Source organism: Tamandua tetradactyla, chromosome 21, assembly GCF_023851605.1.
Source record: "Tamandua tetradactyla isolate mTamTet1 chromosome 21, mTamTet1.pri, whole genome shotgun sequence".
NCBI lineage: Eukaryota > Metazoa > Chordata > Mammalia > Pilosa > Myrmecophagidae > Tamandua > Tamandua tetradactyla.
The window spans coordinates 25,488,158-25,504,483 of record NC_135347.1 but is presented as its reverse complement, the minus strand read 5'-3'; positions in this window follow the sequence as shown (position 1 = coordinate 25,504,483).

The following is a 16,326-nucleotide window of genomic DNA, read 5'->3' as shown; positions in this document are numbered from 1 at the left end:
ATAATGATATTGTTAGAAATTAATTCACACGTGTGCCCTCACAGAGACATTTCAAAGTTGCACAACCTGTGAAGAATCCTATATAAATGCCAATTAACTGATTCGGTATCTTAATATTGAAAAAATAACGGAGAACTTTTAATTTACTCACCAAAATTAGCTTTCAACTCTCTCATATTCCTACAATTTCATTTTAAACAGCTGTAAAATCGTGTTTCAAAATTCCTAGTATTGTGGGATGCGAGGGGAGTTTAGTGGTAAAATTCTTGCCTGCCAGGCAGGAGATAGGGGGTGATTCCTGGTCCATGCACATCCTAACAAACAAATAAGCAAAAGAAACAAACAAACAAAAATCAACAATTGGTGCTGCAATAATGGGATACTCACATGGAAAAAGCATGAAATGTGACCTTGCCATAGAGCATAAAAAAAAAAAAAAAATTCCCAGTATTGTGAAAATTTAGCGCTTTTTTTCTAAAGCTCTTCATTCTTTCCACAATAGCCAGCCCTCAGTCATCAAACAGACTTTCAACTTCTAGGGTATAATTTAGTAGGCATCTCCTATTGGATTTTTTTTTTAAGTATGAGCAAGAATTTCAGGTTGGATTTTTAAAAATATTTTTTATGATATTTATCTAGTGAAGTTTGGGGAACATACCATTTCTCTAAATAAAGGCCTTGAGCATAAAACATTTTTCCTTGAATCATTTGATGTCTATTTTGTGTGCTCCATAGAACACGTTTCAAATATAATACTTCCATCAGTAGCAATCAGTTTTATAGTACAGCATAGAAGTGAACACTACATTTCTGCATCACATATTTGGCTAAATGTAATCTAGATTTAAGAATTCTTAAGACCTGCCTCTTTTATTGTTTATTTATTTCACCATGCAATTTTCCCTTCTTCTTTTTGGGAATAGTTCAAATATTATTGATTCCTTTTATGGAAAGAAGATACCTGAGTCCTATATACTGATAAAAATTTAATTGCCTAATAGGGTTAGAATGAGAATCCAAGGAACAATATTCTCTATAACAAAAAACTTGGTGTGATATTGATGTGTATTTAATTTTTAAAACAATTGGGGCTGGATCATGGTATTGGGTAAACCCTTCTTTCAGGGGCTCCAATTTCCTATATTTCAAATGAAGGTGTTGAACTAAATGGGTGTTTTCCACACTTAAATTATTCATGCGCTACCCTCATAATTGGCACAGGCACAAATTATGTTTTATTTACTTAATATTTCAATTAAATCATTAACCTTCTTTTTATTACCTACATGTCTCCTGAATATTAACTGTGATATTCTATGATAAATGGAAACTATCATTTTTATAAATAGAAGGTAACATAAAATTGTAATTAACATAGAGCTGGATTGTCTTAACCAGGCAAGATTTCATTCATTTGATGTCTCTTTGGGGAAAAAAGAGATTAGCTCCTTTTAGAGCAGTGTCAAAGACAACTTGAACCAAATTATCTATTTCCTAAACATAATCCCAATACATGAAAGGGAGTTAAAAGTGGAATAACCTCTTTGTTGACATTTATTTCATGTAGTGTCTATCGGGGCCGGCCTCTCACCTGGCTCAATGATTTCTCATGTTTACTCTCTCTAAGGGCCTATGCTCCTAGGATTTTTTAATTGCAGAGAAAGATGAGGTGTACTAAAGAAAATGATGTTAGTGCTGATAATTATTTAGCTAAATATATTGCATTCTTATTATGTGCCAGATAATGATCAAGTACTTCATATATGTTTCCCATTTAACTCTCATAACAACTCTCAGACAGGTGCTATCGTATTCCATATTATAGACAAAGAAAGGAAGAGAAACTGAGGTTGAAAATCCATTACTAGAGATGAAGAGGGAGAGTGAGAGAAAGAGTGAAATAAAAAATAAAATTAAAATTCAAGAAAATGTGTGGGGATCTCAAATATACAATTATGCAAGTAAAACTATTCATTAATGGGTCATGGCAAAACCCCTGAAAAAGTTCTTAAATGACTTTAGAATTAAGATTTTGTATTTTTTATGAATACATAAAAGGCATGTACATAACTATTTCACCAGTGCCTAGCATAATACATAATGCACAGTCATGCTGAGGAAGTCACGACCACACTTAGCAGCTTTCTCCCAGACCTCAACCACATCTCTCCTTTTTTGAATGTGCAGATGATTCAATATGTGTTCACTTACAGCATGCATGACCTGAACATACCTTGACACAAAACAAGGAACAAGCAGCCAGGTCTGGTTGCCAAGCTTATTTTCTTGATACATGCTTTTTGCTCAGCGGTAGGGCCCCTCACCCTTGCGTGTTCAAATATCCCTCCTTCTGCAGTATAGTATCTCTCGTCTCCAGTGTGAAGTCGGGCATGTAGAACTGTCATCCACTGACCTTGCCCTGAGCAGTTGGCCTCTCCAGGAGACAGGCCATGATGGGATCTCTTCCCTTACTCTTTTGGAAGCTTTGTGAGGATTAAATAATAAAGGAGTCATTTGCTGCAAGTTTCTGTTGTGCTTGAGCCCATTTTCCCATGACATACCACGTAGCAACTCACTCCACAAGTAGGGACTGAGAAATATCCTGCTGAGGGAAGGTAAGTAAGAGGAGGAAGGAAAGAAGCATGAAATTGACATGAACAAAAAACAAAGGACTGAGTGAATAAGAAAAACAGCATGAACTATACAATTTATGTCAGGATATTTAGCACTCAGAATCGAGATAATATCTGGATTGCGGTAATATTAAGATCCTGGATGATGAGTTTGCCAAACTTTCTAAATCTTTACCCTGAGCATTGGGTCTGCCAAGCCAATGGGAGTGCTTTTTATCAAGTAGTATAAAGTGAAAATTCTGGATAGTGCTGGTGAGGGATGCACAAATCAGCAGACTATAATAATCTTCTATTTTGGATTGCATGCCCATTATTATCTTTGTAATGAGCTAAATTATAATCTGAATTTATGTTATACATTGTGGCTGAGTTGTGAACATGATCTTGAGATGAAGTTGATTTTATTCTCAAATAAGAATACTATAACAACAATGAAAATAGGGTTTCTGTGTCTTAGCTAAGCAATAAAACAAATTGAGGCAAATTTATTTTTTCATTCAGTTTTGACTTCCCTTATATTGACATAAATGTAGGTACAGATTTCTGTGAATACAGTAACTGTAATTCAGTACAAGGCTGTTTGATCTGAGAACAAAAGTTAAAGCACAGATGAATGAGTTTTGGAATCCTAAACTGCTTTTTTTTCTTTTCTTTTTTGTTCCTCCAAATTGCTTTTTTTTTTTTTTTTTGCCTGGGCAGGCACCAGGAATCGAACCCAGGTCTCCGGCATGGCAGGTGTGAATTCTGCCACTGAGCCACTGTCGCACCACCAAATTGCCTTTTTCAGAGGACTTCTTCAGTTTGTCAATAATTTTAAAATGGCATTACACGTAAAGGAAGGAGAATGTAAAGTTTCTTCAACTCGAAACCATGAATTATTAGACCAAGGAATAAAATGCACTCCTATTCTTTTAATTAACTTGAGTTTCCGGCCAAATTGTGCTAATTATTGTTGCTTCAAAACTAGTTAGACCTAATTTTTTTAGATATCACTTATCCGTCATCAAATATCTGGGATATAGACAGAAACCAAGAGATAAGAATTAGAGGCTTGCATGAATAGAAAAGAAGTAAGGAATGCAATCATTCAAGTGCCCTACACATTCCCCTTTTTCACAGTCTATTTTATTTTGAACATGAATCTAATAAGACTGTTCATTTGGTTTCTTAAGGCACAACAAAAAAGCAATAAATTAGAAAGGATGATTTTTCAAGAAACTGGCAAATTGACAGTTGTAAGACATGGCAGCTAGAAAACTAGCAAAGACAATAACCCAGAAATACTGCTTAAAGCTTAATTGAGACATCAAAACATGACAATCCAGTATACTTATAGACAAATATTTTCGGACCTTGCAAAAATCAGGGAAGAATGTTGTTCCCAATTAATTATATTTTTGACAGCATGAGGCAATAAAGTGCTTTATAATTGCTTAAATACTCTCTACCCTAATCATATTAACTAACATTTGAGTAGTACTCACAGTGAGATATCTGCTGATGAAATAATTTTTTACAAAACCCTGATCATATCTGGAGCCTACATTCTAGGGATACCATTTTGGGACAGATACTGGGTTTTATCCACAACCATAGGCCACTTCAATGGCATGGAGACCTTCTTATTCTTATTAATTTATTTGCAGCAGAAATAATGCATCATGCTTCTGTATATAATTTTATTAGCTCCTTTGAGGAAAAGTCAACAGGCAGGTCCCTTTCTTTTTCCTTATAGAAACTCTACATAAGCATTGCATGTTTGAATTCTTGCAATGGGTGTGCATTGTCATTGTTAAACCTTGTTACATAAAGTGTTTTCCTTATACCAAAAGCATAAACTGTTTGGAGTTTGCTCAAAATGCAGAATCTCAGGCCATATAGACCAAAACTCTTAGATGAGGATCATTTAACAATAGTTTGATGAGCTTCTCAGCTGATTTATATGTGAGTTAAAGTTAAAGGGACATTGTTCTAAGAAGTAGCAGAACTGAGTTGGGGAAATTTGCTTCATTGCTTTATTTCACCATTTTCCCAAGGGATAAATTGTATGACGCCTCATACAGATCTTCAAGCCTATAAAGCAGAACTTAACAATGAGTATTTTAGAAGGAAAGCAAATATATTTATAACTAAAAGGATAGTCCTGTCAAAACACAGCAAAACAATTAATATTTACAGAGACTATGCTGAGTCACATGAATAAATCTTAAAAGTTAACTTTAAGATGGTTGGAATGTTTGTACTGAAATATTGCAATAGTTCTATTTAAAATGCTTAAATAATAACCTTTTGCAATACATTGTTGTAGTACACTTTATCTTTTTTTTTTTTTGATTTGCCAAATAAATAAGGTGGCAATTTACATCATCTGGCTTCTGGACATCACAAGAGAAGTGAAGCTCTGTTCTTCTATTACCTGGGGAGGTGAGCTTACCTCTAGATACAATTTCTATTTCTGGATATGATGCCTATCGTTAAGCTTCTTAAGTTGAAAACATAGTGGAGAAAACCAAGCAAACGCAAAGGAAAGGGGAGTTATTAGAATTGAGTTATTGAGAAATTTAGCTGTAGGATTCCCAAAGAACTAGAACCAAGCTGCATAGATCTATGTTCACACTTTTTTGCTTTGTAAATATTTATAGCCAACAAGAGTTTTAACACTAGAAACATCTGATGCATGTATTTAGGTATTAATTTTTAGGTCTACACCTGTATAGAATAATTTTTCAATGCCACTAAAAGCTATTTGTGAAAAATGCAATCAGAATTTTATTACAGAGTTATGCATCAACTTCTACTAATTCAACTCAATGTTGAGGAGTTTACATTTCTTTGCCATTCTGTGAAGCTCTCTGAACATAGAGAATTAACCAATGAGGCAGTATTTATTGGGTACTTGTTTTATTTGGATACTCTGCTAGATACTGAACTGTTAGACAAATTTTACAAGACACATATTCCCAGTTGTGTTTTCTTGTTTCATGCCAAACTCTCTGGAGTTTATTTGCACTTCTGAAATCAGCAATAAGTTTATTCACTTATAAAATGACATTAATGGTATTTCATTTAATAGATGACTGGAAAGTTCACATGCAAAGGAACCAAACATCTCTCTGTATTGAGAACTCAATGATATTTCAACACAAATCCATTGAGCTCTTGTTAATGTACAAGATTAACAGTTACTGTACAAAAATTGGGAAAAAGAAGAATGTATGATATTTGTATGGTCAGTGAAGTATTATTATATTCAATACTATAGGAGATTGTAAACAAGTATTATATTTCATCACACCATTAGATCTAATCTATTAAGAATCACACCGTTAACAGATAATAAGACCCTCAGCTTTATATAATCTACTATTTTAAGTTCTTAGGCTGTCAATTAGATAGCTTTTTTGCAATTAAGTTCCATGATTGGTTAAATTGTAATTATTAAATTGCACTTCTCATTAAAAGTATACTAATTTCTGATGAGATGTAGTTTAGATTTGGTTTCACTTGATAGGATTTAATTCAAAAACACTCATTGGTAATTAAAGACATTGCTTTCTATATCAAATAGAACATTGCAATTGAAGGCTTTCTGTCTTCTTTAATTTTCTCATTTCTTCTCTTCTCCTTATAGGGAATTGTTTTATACTTATCTAAATTAGAACCACATGAAAATGTTTGGAGATCTTGCTTGAAATAAGACTGTATCACACAGAAAATAAACATGTCGGCAACTTTTGCACCACATCTAAAATAATACGTCAGTCACTTTTTTTTCTTAAGTTACTGTTTGCTTTTTTCTTTCCAGCAGCACTGTGATTCTACACATGAGGTGCCCAAGTGTTTGAGAAACATTATTTGGAAGAATAGAAGATCTAAGCATGATCTAGCATTGACTGATTTTAACGCTATAAACTTCCATTCTTACGGAAGGCATTTGGGGAAAGTTTAAGAGAGTCAACAACCGCGCTAAAATGTGTTTAGCCTTATACTATTGTCATTCACTGTATCATAGTTTGCAGTTTTCAGGTACACACTTTAATTACTAAAGTTGCTCATTGCAAAGAGTCCGAAGAATGCTTCTTTGTGTTAAGTGATCATTATCCTAATGACAGATTAATAGCTATAACTGCTAAATCCAGTCATAAAAATATCAAGGAAATAGGCACCCTTAAATATACTGTAAGAATCTAACATATTTATAAATACTGATTATAGACAAGAATGCTCTTTTGGGAGCAAAACACACTTATTCTTCACAAAATGTAAAATGTGTGCCAATCAATATCGTTTGTAAGATAATGCTAATTATTTTAGATATTTGAGCACTTCCTTCAAGTGTTTATTCAATAAACACCTAAATGAGATCTGACTGGGTCACTGCACTAAAAATAACAGTTATCATCTTCCCCAGCACTCTTTCATCCTCTTCCCTTTTGCACATTTTCTCCTTAGTATTTCTCTGTGTGTGTGTGTGTCTTGTTTATTATCTTTCCTCCACCAATAGAATGCAAGCTAAATGAAAGCATGGGGTTTATCTGTTGCTCACAACTGTAGAAAAACCTCTGGAAATTAAAAAGTACTCAATAAATATTTGTCAAACAAGGAAATTTTAGCCGTATGCTAAAACTGAATTTTGACATGGATGGTTCTGTTTTAGAGTGTGATATATTCTTTCACTCTAGTCCTACTTGAAGAATAGCGTTCATTTAAGATATTTTCACATTTAGAAACTTCTCATGAGAAGCATCACCAGCACAATCAGAACTGCTCTAGTATACATTTGATGATAATGACAAAGAAATGCTTTGATAAGGCAAACAAACAGGAATAGGTATTGTAATAATACTATATTCTTTAGTAAGTCATAAAAACATTACACTATTAATCATTATTATTCTGAGTTAAAATTGGCATATAGATTATGTAGGAAAAATCCATGAGCTTAGTCTTGATTGGCAGCAAATAAACTGTCTTGCAGCAGGAAAAAATATTATAAAGGTAACAGCCAATTTGTGTCAACAATCGAATAATTAGGAAGCAGTAACACTTAGGTGAGACGAGTTATCACCCTTGGATTACATAAGAACAACAGACATAGGAGAAGTTAAAAATATAGACTATGAAATTCAGACAATATTTATGGAGAAGAAAAATGTCCCTAGTTGAAGAAAGACCAAGGTTTTAAAAGTAAATAATGTATGCAATGCTTGAAAGTGTATGTGGGGGGGTGGGGGGTTGTGTGTGTGTAGGAAGGGGGGGTGGGTATGAAGAAAACATTTCTTGAGAATCTCAGCAGGAAAAATAACAAGATTTATTTTTGAACTTACAAAAATCAAGCCAATCTTGGACTTTCTTCTGCAACACTCATTTCCTGAAATTAAAGACTCACCTATCAAGTTCTGTGTAAAAAAGTATGATGTAAGAATATATTAATCCAGCTATAATTGTAGAAGACAATTCACAAATAAGGGCTTAGAAAGCATTTAGGGGGGGAAACATGTTCTTTTGAATCTAAATATTTATGCTAAGAATGGATAAATTAGATTATAATAATAGCTCCTCAATATTGAAAGCATTTAAACACTGAGTTTAAATAGTTGTAAATATCATTCTACAGCACAGCAATGACAAACCACTCTTTTAGGAATACGTAAGTACCCCAAATTATTTGCTTTACATTATATCATTCAAAACTGGTATTTAGGAGCTGACAGGAAGAAGGATGGAGATAGAGTTTACCAAATTTTTAAATTAACCAAAGGAAAATAACCAAAAGAAAGTATATTGAGAGTGATCAATAAATGTGAGGATAATTGACAGAACAATAAAAATTGGAATATTAGTAAATTCCTAAAGACTTTATGTTGGGAGTGTGAAGACAAGAAAAAAAAAAGTAGGTCATATCATTCAACAGTCTTTCCCAACTGTGCTTGTGTGTGTGTGTGTGTGTGTGTGCGTGCTTCAACACATCTGATAAGAAATGTTCAATGTGGTCACATTTTTTTTTTTTTTACATGGCCAGGCACCGGGAATCGAACCTGGGTCCTCAGCCATGGCAGGCGAGCATTCTCACCTGCTGACCCACCGTGGCCCGCCTTCAGTGTGGTCACATTTATGTCACATCTCTTTGGTAAAACACTGTCTCAGGAAGTTGATGGCATAGAAGGAATGCTCCACGGTTTAATCCTAGTGCTGCATTTGCTCCATCATTGATTGCTGGCCATAAATTTGTCCTAACAATAGGAATGAGAAATAGGGCCCAGAAAGCAAGAGAATAGTGAGGAAAACAAAGAAGCATTCAAAACAGGAAAAAAAAATTGCAGTACTTGTGTAAAAAATGTCGCATATGAAATCAACTAGACGTATTGTGAAACTAAGGATTATTAATATGATATTGTGAGAGTCTCAATAAAATCAATAAATGTTCATGGTGCATTATTATACTAAAAAGCTAGATAAAACAAAAAAGAAAGGGAGGAGAAGAGAAGAAGGCCTAGAAAAAAAGAGAACAGGAGTGGAAGGGAAAACAAGCAAAAAACAAATGAAAATTTAACAAATGGTACTGTAATAATGGGATGCTCACATGGAAAAATAATGAAATGTGAACCCACCATATGGAATACAAAAAATTTAATCAAAATGATTTTTTTTAAGAAGATATACATTGGGCCATTTCCAGTTGATAGTGCAGATTATAGTATATCATGGGGTTTTAAGTAAACACAGAGAATGACTGCAAACTTCAATAAAAGTATGAAAAACAATTTTTGCAAAAGAAAGTCTTTAATATTACCTTAATCACAATCTAACAATATTTTGTGTTTAAAACTAGATTATATGAACAGGTCTGAATATTAACAGAAGAAGTAGTAGAGCAAATTATACCCTAAATTCACAATGGATTTTCATGAGATAATGAAGATACTGTTTAATTCTTGATTATAATAAGTATAATAAAGTGATCTTTCCAAGAATATTAAAATTTATACTTCAGGAACATTTAGTTGAGAATAAAAATTATCAAACATCTGGAATATGTTAACTCTTCTTCCTGCCAATTCCTCATTCCTCATAATGAAAAATGACATTAAATATTAGGTTTCAACTCTGATATTAAGAAGATACCATGCTTTATTTTATCAGACTTTATGAGCATCAAAACGCTTAGTATATTTACCTTTCTACATACTTCTTTCTACAAAAAGACATCTTCCCAACAATGTTTTGAAGTCCATAAAAATTCTTAAGGTGTCAAAGGAGCTCAAATGTTGATATTAAAAAAATACTTTTAATTTTATTATTTTAATTATAATATGAATATATTACCAAATTTGTGATAAGCAACTTATGCTTTCTCGGTAATGGAGTAAATAAAATACCATCACACTTGTGGGGACCTAGGGGCCAAGCCATTCCTTGAGTCTTAGTAAAACTTGGAAGCTTGCAGCTGCTTGCGTGACCTGGCTCAGTTCGTGTTGAAGCCGACCCCCTTGAGGAACAAGGAGTGTGCAGATGGTCAGGGTATGAAAGAGAGCAGACCCTTCTCTGTGTAGGATGTTAACCTATACCCTACCGCCTTCTTGAAGCCCTTGTGATGGTATCACATTTACTGTTATCTACAAAGCAACATACAATCCTTCCCCTGTGCACACAAAGCATAATCAATCCCACCACTGTGTCATGAGACGCCCCCCCCACCCCCACATGGTACCCATGTTCTCATACTCAGTGGAATGTCTCTGTCTCAGGCCCCTAGAACTGGCCCTGATGATTCTCCCCTAAGCACTCCATGCTTTCACCTGAGCTCTGAATTAACCACCTTCGGAGGCAGCATAATTCCCTGATTAGCTTCATTCTTTACCCCTCTAAGTAAATTCCTATAATAAAGTTCAATATCTTAGTACGTGCCTTGTGCTTTCTTTGGTCTCTCAGCTGGAAAGGCCCCTGCTGGTCGGGACAGCACTGGATCTAAATGACTAACTGACATTTCAAAGTAGTTATGAACATAAGTAATAGATAATTACAACAACTATGATATGATATGAAAATATCTGTAGCTTCTTTTTGTGACAAAGTGACATCTACTGGTAATACTACCATAGAATAGGTACAAAATATGATATACTAAAGTCATCTAAAGGAACTTAATCCAGGTTTAACAGGAAGTTGACCTTTGGTTTTCAACTGAAAAGATGTTATTTAAATCTGAATGGCTAGGACATTTTTATTGTGAAAACTTAGTATGCCAGCCACTATGGTGGTGGGCCATAAGAAGAAATAAGATCATTTAGAGACAAAGAAACTATGTTAACTCTGCTACTTTTAAAGTGTAGGGTGAGAAATTCTAGACTCTCCTCTTCTTTATAAATCTTTCACTTATTGTTGATTTAAACTTTTCTCTTTTCATTCAGATTAGCATAAATATATGCCCTGTTAATTCAAATATATTAAAAATACGTTGCCTTGTTGCCCAAAATCCTCTTCAACCCTCTTTAGAGCAAAGCTGCTTAAAAATATTGTATGGACTTTCTACATCTACAACTTCTTCATTTCTCATTTTCTCTCAAAGCCACTCCACCATCTAGCCTAGTTTCCTCTCCAGCAGCATTACAGTGAGGAAGAGAGAGAGAGAGAGAGAGAGAGAGAGAGAGAGAGAGAGAGAGAGAGTTTGACTCACTTGTCAACTCCTTTGTTCCTGAAATTCTTGCTTCCTTCTCTCTGTTCTACCATTCTGAGGCTGATGAAAACCAAGGCATAACTCTGTGAAAATTAGCAACTTTCTAAATCTCAGATCAGTAGTAGGAAAGGGAGAAGACTAGAGGACATTGTTCCTAGCAGAATAATTTTTCATATATTTCTACCATCATCGAATTGCCTATAACCTAATCCTAATGCCACAGCTAACAAATATCAGCCTGGGATATTTAATTTTTTTATCCGAGTATCTTTTCACTCCAAATAAAATGAAGGTAAGATATGAAAAGAGAATAGATATTGGACATAAAATTAATTTCTGATACACTGTCAATTTTTCAGTATCTATTATTAAGGTCATTTAGTATAGTTAATATGTATTATTGGAAAGAGTGGTTGATTTTTGAACAGTAATGAAAATAATGTTTAATACTAATAGCAATTTAATTTTGTTACAATATATGTTATATATTATATATTATAAACATATATTATTATATGGATATGGTGATGTTTACCTTCAAACATAATAAAGATTATTTATGCTCCAATATTCTTCAAATACATTGCAATATAAATATTGATCTATAAGGTAATATATTTACTCTGAGGTACCAGATTCTTTCAAATGTAATTTTGAATTCTTGGAAAATTATAGTTTTTTTTCCCTTTCTATCTTATGACTGATCCACAATAAAAAAACAACAGACATACTTTCAACTGAGGTGCTTTTAACACTGCATAACAGTTTAATCATTAATTATAGCCACACTCCCTTGAAACCCACAAAAACATTTCTAGCTTCACAAATGGGATTGCTGTGGTAAAGTAAGGGCCTATTCTTTTCTGGAATATGCACTCTGTTACTATTAATCCTGAAAATGTTCTTGTTAGTAAATGAACTGCAGAAGAGACTTCCTAATTACACTAAGTTCCATTAAAGTATTTTAATGCTTCATTAAAGCTGATGGATGACACACACCTTTGATTATTCAGGTGCTGATCGGTTGTGAAAAACACTTACACTACCAAAGTGTCAGCCAAATAGAGTTCACATCTTATGATATGTTAAGACTGTGCCTGCAAGGAATAGATAAAGCTGGTCTCAGGGGCTCTCTTGGGTATTATTTAAAACCATTTTATCATTATATTTTATTTTAGTATTTCCATTAATTTATGGAAATTTAAACTAGGGAAACTATAAAGAAGCAGTTCTTTAAACTTCTAAAATGTGTTAATAATAAGGACAAAAGTTGAAAAACAATGAAACAAAGAATTATATGTTTTTTTTTTCCTACTTTGTTATAAGCATTCATAAAATACACATTTGCCATGTCTCTACAAAAGCACCTATTTTATTACTGGGAGGAAATAACTCTTTCTTCTTTTTATGTCAATTGGTAACATGAACAAAATAAAAGAGGCAAGAATAGGAGAACATTATTATAATACTTAGTTTGTAAGAACAAAACCAGCCTTTTCATAATGTCAGTATTTCCATAAGTATTTAATAATTTAGGGCTCTATGGCAATTAGCAATCAATTGATGATATATAATTAATAATCAGCTTTAAAAATATCAAGAGCCCCAATGCAATGGACTTCCCTATTATTTTTCTCTTCTTGAAATTCTCCCTATGGAAATGGGACTATTTCCTCTTTTGTATTTTGACTACAGAAAACTTATTCTGAGTTTTACAGGTCCAGAGCCAGAGAAGAATATATTTTTTCTTATAGGCCATGCCTACAACAGACATTGAGATTTTGTACTAGTTTTAACTTTGTATTGTATTTGTGTTGTTATTGAAGTTGTTTAAGACTTTCTGATATTATGATGGAGTGAATGTGTTTTGTATATTGAAAATCACATCATTTTGTGGTCCAGAGGGTAGAATATTCCAATTTGAGACTATTATGTATCCCAGAAAAGCCATATTTTAATCCTGATCCACTCTTGTGGGAGCAGCCATTTCTTTTGATCCTAATCCAATATTGTAGGTGGAAACGTTGAATGAATTATCTTCACAGAGATGTGGCATGCCCAATTGTGGTTGTGGCCTTTTGATTCGAGAGTGATTCCATCCTTCCAGGTGGATCTTGATTAGTTCACATAATCTTTCAAAAGGGAAACATTTTGGGGAAACATCAAAATAACAGAAGTCTCAGAGCAGACAATGTGAAAGCTGACACAGATAATGACACTTGGAGAACAGAGACGCCAATATTTGGAGATGCTTGGAGCTCAGCAGACATTGCTATGAGATGTTAAGCAAGCCAGAAACTAAAAAAATCCAAGAGAAGACAAGAGATGGAAGTCAGTCCCAGAGAATCAAAGTGAGAAACCCCAAAGTAACAGAGACTGAAAGCAACAGAGTCCAGGAGCAGGGGACCAGCAGATGCCAACCATGTGACTACCCAGCTGACAGAGGTGTTCCAAAAGCATTGGTCCTCCCTGAATTAAAGTATCCCTGGATGCCTTAGTTTGGACATTTTCATAGAACTATGTATTTGTAACTTATTAAATTTCCCTTCTAAAAGCCATTCCACTTCTGGCATATTGCAATCCAACAGCTTAACAAACGAAAACATGGTATATCATGGGAACAGAGGCTCAGGCACAACAGAAACTTTCAGCAAATGACTGGTTTATACTTACACAGCACAAAGTGTCCAAAAGGGAAGAACTCCCCTTGTGTCCTCAAAAAGAGGTTAACTGCTCCTGTCAGAGTTGGTTGGTGGCAATTCTGCAGAACCCACTTCACAACAGACAAGAAAGATAATTCTGTGCTGCCTGAGGGTGGGATTTTATACACCACATGGTTGTGGGGGTGAGGAGGCTGCCACTGACAGTTCCTACTCTGACAAACAGCTGTGCTACTTGATCCTGGTTTCCTGGTTTGAGGTCTGGGCAGGCCTTTTCATCTCCTTCAGACTGCAGAATGAAAGCATACTGAAACATCTGAATATAAAAGAAAAAGTGGCAGTTGGACAAAAGCTGGGCAATAGATGCCTGTTCATGCCTTCCCCAGCCATCTACACTACACGACACAATTTCTATGAAAACTTACAGTCCTTTCATTGTTTTAAAACTAACAGAAGAGATCTTCCTGGGACTGTTGTTTCTATGGAGTAATGAGTCATTTGCTCAAAAGCAAACGTGTGTAGGCATTTTGCTATATTCTTGGCAAGAAAACTGAGAGACTTTCTTATGGTTAAGGTCATGTGTCAGCTTGGCCAGGTGATAATGCTCAGTTGTCTGGTCCAGCTAGCACTGGCCTAACCATTACTGCAAATGCATTTTGTGACTGCTTAATAAACCAGAAGGCTGGCTTATTAAATCATCAGTATGCTGATTGTATTCATGACTGATTATATCTGTAGTTGACCAAAGGGAGTGTCTTCTGTAATTAGTGAAGTTTAATCTAATCATTCCATGGTTTTAACAGAGAACTCAGTAGAGAGAACCTCTCTCACCACTTCAGCCAGCCAACCTCTCTTTTGGGATTCAGTGATGACCTTCAGAGGAGCTGCCAGCTTGTGGCCTATCCTATGGAATCTGTATATGTGCATCCTCATAATTGTGTGAGACACTTTTATAAAATTTCTTATTTACAAACATCTCCTTTTGGTTCTGCTTCTCTAGAGAGCCTCGACTAATACTGAGTTGAAAAAGATAAATAAGTTTTCATTGTTGTAAGAAAATTTGCTAAAAGATACTGAGCTACCTTACAAGAGAGTTATCACTATAGCCTATAAATGCAGAGGCCTTATGTTCACTAAAAATTAAATAACATATCTTTTAAAAAACATTTGTTAGTAGAATGCTCACCTTCTTTGTGGAAGGATCTGAATTTGATCCCCAGACCATGTACCTCCTTGCCAAAATATATATATATATAATATACATATATAATTTTACTTTTTAATTTGACCCCTCTTTTACATTATTTATTTTTGTTTTTTTTTTTTTTTTTCTACTGGTTTGTGTCATCAAAACTAAGCAGCCATATTTAGTCTCATTCGTCAGAAGCATACCTCCAGGTTTCCACTGGAACTCATCAATGTAAAAGTGGATTCCCTCTAAGGCATTTTGCATTCTTGCTTTTTAAATGTTTATGGTCCACTTGAGAGGAACCTGGTAATCTTTTCTTAATACATGAAATTTATATAACTTGTCTGTGAACCATTTTTGGTAGTTTTGTGGCATTTCAACTTTTCTATATATTACATTACAGGGGCTAAAAGCCAGGTACCACATTTTCCATAACTTCTCAAAGCAGTTTTGGGTTAGATTCTACCAATGAGAGAGATTTTCATGAGATTTAGGATATAAAGGGGATTCAGCAGGAATTGTTTTTATGGCAGTGTTGGCTATATGGTTTGGTTTCAGCAAGTGATAAGCATGAGATTTGTTGAGAAACCATTAATGATCTTCTGAAAAATCTTCCACTTTGATTCTGCAGTCAACACAGAATGGTCATTGCTTCCTATGATTCTGACACTTGTTTATTTCTTGAACACTCAATGGTGGATTCCTTGACTCTACACATTTTAAGCCTCTATTTCTCTATGTAAAATCCATTCTTCCTTTAAACACCTAGAATGGTTTCTGTTTTCCTGACTGAATCCATGCTTGAAAGCTTCAATGTATACAGGAATAAAATATATGGATATAAAATGTCATGATGTGTTGGAGATATCTGAAAGTTGAAGAGCATTCTTAAGTAAATAAAAATCTAAGAAACCCCTTTCTCCATGCCAAATGTGACTTTCCCTATTTTAATGATGATCAGAAAATGGATACTCAAGATGAGATTAGAAAAGATATTCTTTTCTAAATCAAGTTTAAAATGGTGCCCAGTCTACTCACATGGGGTGAATACTGATCAGGGGCCAATACACCAACATAGCATAGGTAATTAAACAAAAAACATTCTTGACACCATAATTGATATATATGTGTATATATATATATATATATGTGTGTGTGTATATATAT